At 44.2% G+C, this 11107-nt stretch overlaps 1 pseudogene; it reads right to left on the reverse strand.

Annotated features, from left to right (window-relative positions):
* Positions 1 to 338: 338 nt before the first annotated feature.
* On the reverse strand, positions 339 to 9243 carry LOC122867432 (annotated as a pseudogene).
* Positions 9244 to 11107: the final 1864 nt, after the last annotated feature.

Here is an 11107-nt window from a genome sequence, read left to right on the forward strand (position 1 = left end):
TTTTTTAAAAAGTACTCATCATTATTTTAAAAGAAGGGCTGGATCAATGAATGAATAACTCGGTAAAAGAGTCAAATCAGATGTTTCATCCTTGTTATACAGTTTGAACAAAATCACACCTAACAGCCTTTTACAGCATTTTAATACAGTTTCATGCAGATGAATCCATTTCTAATGTATGGCTAACACATTTAAACTTTTTACCGCACAAAGACTTAGGATTTCCAGCTGTACCTGTTGCTGTTTGTCCAGCTGATACAAGACATGACACCTGAGTGTTGGAACTGATTTCATTTGCAAGAAACTCACAGGAGACAAAGTGAAGACATCACATCAGCTTTCTGCTCAGCTTCTCATTTATTGTCACCGTGCAGCAGATAAAGATTCAAGCCTCCACCAAACGTTATGTTGAAACTAGTTAGTTTGACTTTAAAGCTGAGAGTGTGTTTAGCTGCAGCCAGCGGACTGAAGGCAACATCTTAACCAGCAGAGAATCATTTCTCTTTACAGCCAGCAGCTGCTCACACACACAATCAAACTCGGACTTTTATTTTAGATGGAAATATTTACTTCAGCTGCTGACGTCCGTCTACCTTCAACTGGCTGTAACTGAACTGCAAAACTGCAAAGATTTCCTGATACTTTACTTTTCCTCTTTAAAATTGTATTGGCAGGTAATGCAGCGATTTACACACTATCAGACTCTACATATGTGTTTTCATTTAAAGATTATGGGCCCTACTTTCCTGCTGGCACAAGGCAGAAGTCAGCTGGTGGCGCTCTGTGTTTGGTCATTTCTCTGCACCAGGCAGGTGGTGCAGCTGAGGCTGACCAGGTGGTGCAATTAATATTTCATCTGTCTGCTGCTTTTAAAGATGAGAGGAGCTCATGTGATTGGTCGTTACTGAAGCTCCGCCTGACTCCACCTGCTGATTCCTCCAACTGATATAATCTGTTCAGCGTTTCTTCCGCGCTGCAGCGAGCGGCGACTGCTTGGAGCCACAGATGGTAATAAAAATGACAAATATTAGTTGGTGTTCTTGTGCTGGTGGATTGTGCTTGTGCCCAGTTTCAGGAACATACGGCCCACAGTGAGATTACATGCTTAATGAGAGAAAGAGAAAGAAATCACAAGAGATCAGCTGATATTCTGCTGTATGTTGGTCCTGGAGATTTACTGCACAGGACGGACCTTCATGCTGATGGCCTTCAGGGAGTAGTCATAGCCCTTCCAACCGCGCCACTCCACTCCAACAGCAGAGAGAGTGTTATCAGCCCCCCAACGATAAAGCCCGTTGGGGTTTGTTTGGTGACATATATTGTACCAGAACGCCCCCAGGTGTGTTTTCGCACAGTTGCCAGAATAGGAGTCCTGGTCTTTGTCGAAGGTGGAGAACTTCTGTTCGTTGTGGTAACTCAAGGAGTCTCCTGCAGAAACACATACAGAACCACAGTTAGTACATCTGCATGATCTATAAACATCAGCTGAACCTTAAAGAGCTGCAGACTTCTGTCAGACAGACTGGTGATCCCCGTTACGTTCCAGACACCTGAAGTCTCCAGCTGCTCCATCACCGTTTTACCTCACTGACACTGACTCATCCACAGACACCAGAGGTCGTCGTCATTTAAACCGTCCACACAAAGACTACCTTGGCAGCATCGTGCACCGCGGCCATGGGTGTGTACATAGTGTGTATTCCTGAGTCTCATCTGAGCAAACAGGTGAACACTCTGGTGGCAATGACGTCTCATTGAACTCAACTGCCATTTCAGTAAGTAACTAAATAACTGAACAGTTGAAACACAGACTCTAACTCACCCGCCCCTCCACTGATGAATCCAGATACATGCAGCAGATATCCAGAACTTTCTGAATCGACAGCGAATGAAGTGTACCGAGCAAACACTTTTTTCCCCTCGAAGTCCTCCATGTCGACCAGCAGCTCAGATTTTCGGTTGCGTGTCAGGTAGTGGATGTTGTCAAGACCTGAGCACGCACACACACACACACACACACACACACACTATATATACACATGTACTAACTGGGCACAGTTTGACATTTTGTACAGACGTGTAGATAATTCATTAAAACATTAAAACACTGACTTTTAGGAAGATAATTCACTGATCTAAAGACGAGTCATGAAACTTGGTCACAGTCCCATTTCTGGTTTTACACAACACAGTTTAAATGTACTTATTACGAACAGCGAGTTTCACAAAGTCACATGACTGTTAGTTTTAGTCTCTCACTGAGCCAGTACTCTCCAGACGGGCAGCCGAAACCCTTCTTGTATTGATCCCAGGGCCTGTAGAGTTCACCAAGCCGTCCATCCTCCTCTGGAACACCTGGTGGGGTGGGGGTATGGTTTATTGTGAAAGTCCAACAGGAAGTGTTCACACGGAAAATCACTTCAGTTAAAATACTCACCGTCCAACGACCTCCCTCTGACTTCATGTCACAGTACACCTACACACAAACACATTCATCAGTGAATCGCTGTTCAAACTTGTACATCAGGTTAATACTTATGAGGCTGTGTGTTATTTAATGTATTATTATATTTTATGCAACTCTCAGAGGGCTCGGCTAGAATCACCCAGAGCCAACTCCCGGGAAAGTACAAGGTGTATTAAGATCAGATCATCATTTATTGATCCCCCAGAGGCGAAATTCGACTGCTACAGCAGCACAGAGACAGATATAAGTACAGATAAATAAATTGTATATGTAATATGTCCTTAAGGCATGCTTGAAGTTTAGCTAACTGGTTAGTTTCATCTGGCTTGATCGATAGATATAACTGGGTATCATCTGCATAACAATGAAAGTTTATGGAGTGTTTCCTAATAATATTGCCTAGAGGAAGCATATATGAGGTGAATAGAATCACTCTACAAACCTATTCAGTAGTTCAGTGAGAGCAAGAACAGCCTTGTGAATAGCGTATTAGCATACAGTATTCTTGCTCAGAGGGGGCATCCACCTGCATCGCTGCCAGCTTCTCACCCAGCAGGGCTGGCCGGATGGTGTTGAAAGCACTGGAGAAATCAAAAAACATGATCCTTACCGTGCTTGCCGGCTTGTCCAGGTGGGTGTAGATGCGGTTCAGCAGGAAGATGATGGCGTCCTCAACTCCCAGCCGGGGCTGGTAGGCAAACTGAAGGGGGTCCAGGAGGGGTCTGACCATGGGTCGCAGCTGTTCCAGCACTAGTCTCTCCAGGGCCTTCATTATGTGGGAGGTCAGTGCCACCGGTCTGAAGTACTTGGAGCCACTGGGACGCAGCATCTTCAGCACAGGAACGAGGCAAAATGTCTTCCACAGAACAGGGACCCTTTGAAGACTCAGGCTCAGGTTGAAGACATGTTGAAGGACTCCACATAGCTGGGGGGCACAGGCTTTTAGCACCACGGGGCAACTGCCAAAGTACAAGGTGTGTTAAGATCAGATCATCATTTATTGATCCCCCAGAGGGGAATTTCGGCTGCTACAGCAGCACAGAGACAGATAAATATGGAAACTTCAAATAAAACAGATGCATTCTAAGTGTATAAAATAAAAACTAAGAATAGAAGCAATTCAACTCAAAACTCAAACTTACAGCCTTCAGCAGTACACACACGGTACCCACAACTACTGAACACCAACTGTGTGATACCGGCTGCAGTGACAGCGGTGTCAGCAGGTTACAGAACACTTCAGAGTAATAAGGTACCGTCAGCTCTAACAGCGTACACCAGAATATTATATGATCATGTAATTATTCACACTGATTGAGTCTGAATTGTCCTGCGAGGGACGGGCCATGGAATTGGCCAAACACCAATATAAAACTATCAGGTTCATTCACGACCTCTGCTGCTGCTGCGACTGCCTGTATCTGTACCAGGCCGGTGTTTCTATCAGAGATTTCACTGTGAGAAGTGCAGCGAGATCACTTCTGGTATGAATATAAATCAAACTGAACTGTCATGGTGACGACTAGTCTCCTTTGTCACGTGATGTCAGGATCAGACGACATGATATCAACCCGATATTGGTCGAGCCGACACACACGAGGGGCGCGTCGGGGAGGAAATGAGCATCGAGCAGGACAGCTGCTTGATTTATCCCCTGTGTGACGTGTGAATGTTTGCTGACACTGACCAACAGGAGCACAGAGCGCGGACTGATGTTGGTGCTGTCAGGGCGAACAGTCAGTCCCTGACGCCTCCTCTCTCAAGGGGCTGTGATTGGTTGGGGTTCAAAGGTTGTCACGGCAAGATTTTGTGACTCTGCAGTGTGATCACCTAATCTGACTCAGGAAGAAATACCTTGTAGTCTGATTCCAGCACAAATGGGAACCTGCGTCCCAGAGAGGGGGAAGTGTACCTGGACAGCAGACTTTTCTCCAGCGGGGTAGATGGTGTACTCTCCGCTGGGTCGGCTCTTGTCTTGGCGATAGATGTCACTGCAGTCCACTGGGAGGACGGGCTTCTGGCAGCTGGTCAACAGTGGAGCCAGGAGGAGGAGGACGACGGATACCAGCTGGAACAGAGGAGATTTGACTTACACACTGTTTTAACCGATCATGTTTGTATCCGATCACCTATGCATTGTTTTGAACTGTGAATTAGAGGCTGCTAGTACTGAATTATCCCGCTCTAAGTACACACGCGTCCTTAATGAGCATAGTGCCTCAAAAGTCTGTACACTGTTCAATTGTCCTGGCAGTGTGTTTCCCGATTCCTCCAACACCAATGATTTTGTTGATTCTTTTAACTACCTGTGTTCTTCAACCTTAGATCTCATAGCTCCTCTGAAAAATAGACCAAACCCAAAGACTAGAAAACAGCCATGGTTAAATGACAGTATTCAAAGCTGTAGAAGGAAATGCAGAAGAGCAGAACGCAGATGGAAGAAATCAGGTCTCCAGGTCCACTTTGTGGCCATGAAAGAGTTATTACTCCTTTATAATAGGATGGTGAAGGATGCAAGAACATGCCATTTCTCTGCACTTATTTCGGCCCATCAGCACAACCCCAGATTCCTATTTAAGACTGTGGATCAGTTAGTTAACCCAGCCTCTCCTTGTGCCCCTGCTGATTGTGATGCTGATTGTTAAAAGTTTCTTTTGTTAATAAGATCTGATATCACCCCCAATCCTGCCTTTTTAGATGCGGATCACACACTCAGGGATTAGTTGAACAGTTTTTTTGCTGTTACGCTGCCTGAACTCGCAGACATCATGTTTCTTATGAGAGTGTCCTCCAGCCCTCTGGACAAAATCCCAACTAGGTTTTTATTGGAAGTTATGGATTGTATTGCGCCCCTATTACAAATTATTTTCAACAGCTCGCTGTCTACTGGCTGCGTCCCAGATTACTTTAAAACAGCTTGTGTCCAGCCAGTCCTAAAAAAACCACCCACCCTCCTGGAAAACTATCGTCCGATCTCCAACCTGCCTTTTATCTCCAAGATTCTTGGAAAACTTGTATCTAAGCAGCTTCTTGCTGCTGTGGAAAACAATAATACCTTTGAAAAGTTCCAATCTGGCTTTCGTCAACACCACAGCACTGAGACAGCCCTTCTCAAAGTCACTAATGACCTTTTAAGGAATGCAGACGCAGACATGGTATTTCTTTTCATTGCTATGCGGATGACACGCAGTTGTACCTCCCTGTCAAGCCCACTGACCTCAGTACGCTGAGTTCTCTGCAGGACTGAAATCCTTGTTATTGGGCCCCAACACATCACTAAACAAATACTGCCATCTACTGGTGACCTGTCACAACATATCAAGCCTGTTGCAAGAAATCTTGGTGTCCTGTTTGATAGCAATTTATGTTTTGAGCAACATATCACTAAGCTTGTCCAATCATGTTTTTATTACCTCAGAAACATTGCATCTATTTTAAATCTTAGTGATGCAGAAACTGTTGTACATGCTTTTATCTCCTCACGCCTTGATTACTGTAACAGCCTGTTCACTTGTCTTAATCAAAAAACTGTGAAACGACTGCAGACTGTACAGAACTCAGCTGCTCGGCTGTAAACCAGGACCAAGAAGTACGACCACATAACACCTGTTTTAGCCTCTTTACATTGGCTCCCTGTTTGTTTTAGGATTGATTTTAAGATCTTTTGATTACTTTTAAGGCTCTTCATGGCTCCAGACTACAGTGAGGAAAATAAGTATTTGAACACCCTGCTATTTTGCAAGTTCTCCCACTTAGAAATCATGGAGGGGTCTGAAATTGTCATCGTAGGTGCATGTCCACTGTGAGAGACATAATCTAAAAAAAAAATAAATTCAGAAATCACAATGTATGATTTTTAACTATTTATTTGTATGATACAGCTGCAAATAAGTATTTGAACACCTGTCTATCAGCTAGAATTCTGACCCTCAAAGACCTGTTAGTCTGCCTTTAAAATGTCCACCTCCACTCCATTTATTGTCCGAAATTAGATGCACCTGTTTGAGGTCGTTAGCTGCATAAAGACACCTGTCCACCCCATACAATCAGTAAGAATCCAACTACTAACATGGCCAAGACCAAAGAGCTGTCCAAGCTGACACTAGAGACAAAATTGTACACCTCCACAAGGCTGGAAAGGGCTACGGGGAAATTGCCAAGCAACTTGGTGGAAAGAGGTCCACTGTGGGAGCAATCATTAGAAAATGGAAGAAGCTAAACAGGACTGTCAATCTCCCTCGGACTGGGGCTCCATGCAAGATCTCACCTCGTGGGGTCTCAATGATCCTAAGAAAGGTGAGAAATCAGCCCAGAACTACACGGGAGGAGCTGGTCAATGACCTGAAAAGAGCTGGGACCACCGTTTCCAAGGTTACTGTTGGTAATACACTAAGACGTCATGGTTTGAAATCATGCATGGCACGGAAGGTTCCCCTGCTTAAACCAGCACATGTCCAGGCCTGTCTTAAGTTTGCCAATGACCATTTGGATGATCCAGAGTCATGGGAGAAAGTCATGTGGTCAGATGAGAACAAAATAGAACTTTTTGGTCATAATTCCACTAAACGTTTCTTTCTGAGTACCATCCCAAGAACACCATCCCTACTGTGAAGCATGGGGGTGGTAGCATCATGCTTTGGGGGTGTTTTTCTGCACATGGGACAGGGCGACTGCACTGTATTAAGGAGAGGATGACCGGGGCCATGTATTGCGAGATTTTGGGGAACAACCTCCTTCCCTCAGTTAGAGCACTGAAGATGGGTCGAGGCTGGGTCCTCCAACATGACAATGACCCGAAGCACACAGCCAGGATAACCAAGGAGTGGCTCTGAGAGAAGCATATCAAGGTTCTGGCGTGGCCTAGCCAGTCTCCAGACCTAAACCCAATAGAGAATCTTTGGAGGGAGCTCAAACTCCGTGTTTCTCAGTGACAGGCCAGAAACCTGAATGATCTAGAGTAGATCTGTGTGGAGGAGTGGGCCAAAATCCCTCCTGCAGTGTGTGCAAACCTGGTGGAAAAACTACAGGAAACGTTTGACCTCTGTAATTGCAAACAAAGGCTACTGTACCAAATATTAACATTGATTTTCTCAGGTGTTCAAATACTTGTTTGCAGCTGTATCATACAAATAAATAGTTAAAAAATCATACATTGTGATTTCTGGATTTTTTTTTTTAGATTATGTCTCTCACAGTGGACATGCACCTACTATGACAATTTCAGACCCCTCCATGATTTCTAAGTGGGAGAACTTGCAAAATAGCAGGGTGTTCAAATACTTATTTTCCTCTCTGTATATTTTAGACCATGTTATCCCTTATGAACCTTCAATTAGTCTGAGATCTTCGGGCAGGGGTCTCCTGTCTGTTCCTGAGTCCAGCATGGAAACTAAGGGGGACAGAGCTTTTGCCATCAGGGCCCCGAGGATCTGGAACAACCTGCCCGAAGGCATCAGGCTGTCTGAGTCAGTGTCTTCTTTTAAGTCTCTTCTCAAAACACATTTTTATCGGAAAGCATATCCTGATTTTACCTGAACTGGCTGTTTATTTTATTGCTTTTGTGTATTTTATTTCTTTATATTTCATCATTCACTGTGGTGTTTTATTTCTCTTGTTGTGAAGCACTTTATACTTTGTTTTTATAAGTGCTCTATAAATAAAGTTTTATTATTATTATTAGTATTAACCGTTTGGCCTCCAGTTTCATGGCTGTGGGCAAAGTCAGCTCTGAGAGACAGAAAAGCTGGAGCTGACTGACAGTAATTATCTGTAACCATCTACGCTACTGATATCACAAACCTCTAAACTGTTCTGTGAACTATCAGTTCACAAACTTACCTTCATTGTCAGATTTCTGCTGAAACTGCTGATGGATAAAATCTGTCTGATGCTCTGAAAATACAGCAAGAAGAAATGTAACAATTGTTCAGTAAACTCACATGAACAGATTATTATGTGAATGCAGAATGAGCACAGTTGAAATTTGGTGTCCAGGTTCACAAAAATACAGGAAGCTCAACACAACAGAGGCGGAGTGACAGGAATAACTTCCCCCACAAAACTACATTAGATGCTAATCTTGACAATTCTTCTATTAAATAGAATTTACTAGAGTTCAAGGTCTTTCTGTGATTTTAAATCATCATTTCGTGACTCTTGTCCAAAGATTTTAGATTATTAGAATCACCTCTCAGTAATAATCAAACACAATTCAACAGTATCACAAACTACAGCTTCCAAAATGACCATAAAGTTGAATGAACAAAAGTTAAAGTTAAAGTTACCAAAACTGAATCACCTCTAATCTAATGTAGCCTGTTGGCAGGACTACAAGTCAGAGTGGTAGTAAGAAGCACGAATATTGCCTTACAGACTGAATTCAAGGGGAAAAAATATTATCACACACGATTATCAATAAGTTCATAAAACGGTCGCATTTTGTTTTGCAGTTGACATGCAATTTTTAATATTATTGCAATTTAATACAATGAAACAAAATGTTCAAACTTTAGCTCAACATTTTGCTAATTCAGACATTTTGGGTTAAAAAAAATCACCAAAGCCTCTGAGAGAATAATATTACACACAGGTGAATTATCAGACATGCTTACCTGTGTGAACTCACCTGAACTGAAGAGACTTTGTGGCTTCACCTTCAGAGGAAACAAACTGCTGCTTCTTCTTATATCTACAGAAGGTGTCGTCACCCAGTCGCACCTCTTAGAAAAAACAAGGATCGTGTCTGGGTGTTTGTCTTTCATCCCAAACCTCCAGGGATTCCTGTTCTTCTCCAAACAGGAATAATTAATTTCTTTCTTTCAGAATATTAAACAGTGTTTATGTTTCTGCCAGTGGTCCTGTAGTACATGATGACTGTGAATTAAAGAAAACATTTCAGAAGATTTCTAACTTGTACCTGTAAAAACTACATCAGGTGGCATTAGGACCCCAGACGTTGCCCCAGCAGTTTGGAAGCAGCAGCCTCCCTTTCAGCTCGCCGGCGACACACAAAGCAAAGTTCTCTGAGAAATATTTGGGTCTGGTTGGTAAACTACTGCAGCTGCTGAGCTAAACGCTTATATGCTCGCAGGCAGGAACATGTTAGCACTAGTTAGTCACAATATGTAGATCATTTACACGTAGATGCTGCATCCGGCTTGTGAGGTGCGTCTCTGCTGCCGCCATCTTGCAGCAGGTTCTGACCAGTTCACATAGAAAATGCCAGATGTTTGTGCTGCTTTTGGAAGTTCAAATGCCTACAAGCCGGGGCTGCAGAAGTCAAAAAACATGATCCTCACCGTGCTTGCCGGCTTGTCCAGGTGGGTGTAGATGCAGTTCAGCAGGAAGATGATTGCATCCTCAACTTCCAGTCGGGGGTGGTAGGCGAACTGAAGGGAGTCCAGGAGGGGTTTAACCATGGGCCTTCCAGGGTCTTCATTATGATGGGGGGTCAGTGCCACCGGTCTGTAGTCCTTGGAACCACTGGGACGTGGCGTCTTCAGCACAGGAACGAGGCAAGATGTCTTCTACAGAACAGGGACCCTTTGAAGACTCAAGCCCTGCAGCCTTGTTTGAGTAGAGTTTCATCAGCTGTCCTCTCACCTGGCCACAGCAGAGGTTACAGGCGTGGGAGGGGGGGAGTCGTCAGTCTGGAGAGGGCCATTAGCCTGAGAGCCAGTTGAGGAGGGAGTAGGACTCTCTCAGGCAGATGGAGGAGGGGGAGTAGGACTCAACACCCTGTACAACATTCAATAGTGTTATTAATGTTGTACAGTCTGCAGCAGAGAGTGAATGACTGTCGGTTTTAAGACAAAAAGAAGAAAAATCTATCTACCAGCTACAGAGACGGAGGATCCACAGCATCATTCAGACTTTCTGGGCAGACATGTTGTTTTTTAAAGCTCCGTAGAGCTGCAGAGGTGGTGATACTTGTGGGTTCAGAACTTAATGTAACGTTTAAACAGTCAGTGGTTCAGAACAACCAGAGACACTTTCACTTTACACCATTTCATCCAGCGGCTGCTCAGTTTTCTCTGCTACTAAAATCTAGAATAGAATTTAAAATCCTTCTCCTCACCTACAAAGCTCTTAATGGTCAGGCACCATCGTATCTTAAAGAGCTCATAATACCTTATTACCTGACTAGAGACTAGAGACTAGAGACACTGCGCTCCCAGGATGCAGGGTTACTTGTGGTTCCTAGAGTCTCCAAAAGTAGACCGGGAGCCAGAGCCTTCAGTTATCAAGCTCCTCTCCTGTGGAATCAGGTCCCAGTTTGGGTTCAGGAGGCAGACACCATCTCTACATTTAAGAGTAAGCTTAAGACTTTCCTCTTTGATAAAGCTTATAGTTAGGGCTGGCTTGGGTGAGCCCTGAACCATCCCTTAGTTATGCTGCTATAGGCCTAGACTGCCGGGAGACTTCCCATGATGCACCTCTTTCTTCTCTCCTCCTCTCCCTCTCCATCTGTGTGCATTTTTATCCCATTACTGCATGTTACTAACTCGACATCTTCTCTCTCCCGTGGTTCTGTGCTTTCTCGTTTCTCTCCTCTCTCCTTCAGTCGCTTTCAGCAGGTATTTCTGCCTCCAGAGCTGCAGAGTCTGGATCTGTGGTTGTGGGCCACCTGCTGCCCCCGTG

Source organism: Siniperca chuatsi, linkage group LG20 (assembly GCF_020085105.1).
Source record: "Siniperca chuatsi isolate FFG_IHB_CAS linkage group LG20, ASM2008510v1, whole genome shotgun sequence".
Taxonomy (NCBI): Eukaryota; Metazoa; Chordata; class Actinopteri; order Centrarchiformes; family Sinipercidae; genus Siniperca; species Siniperca chuatsi.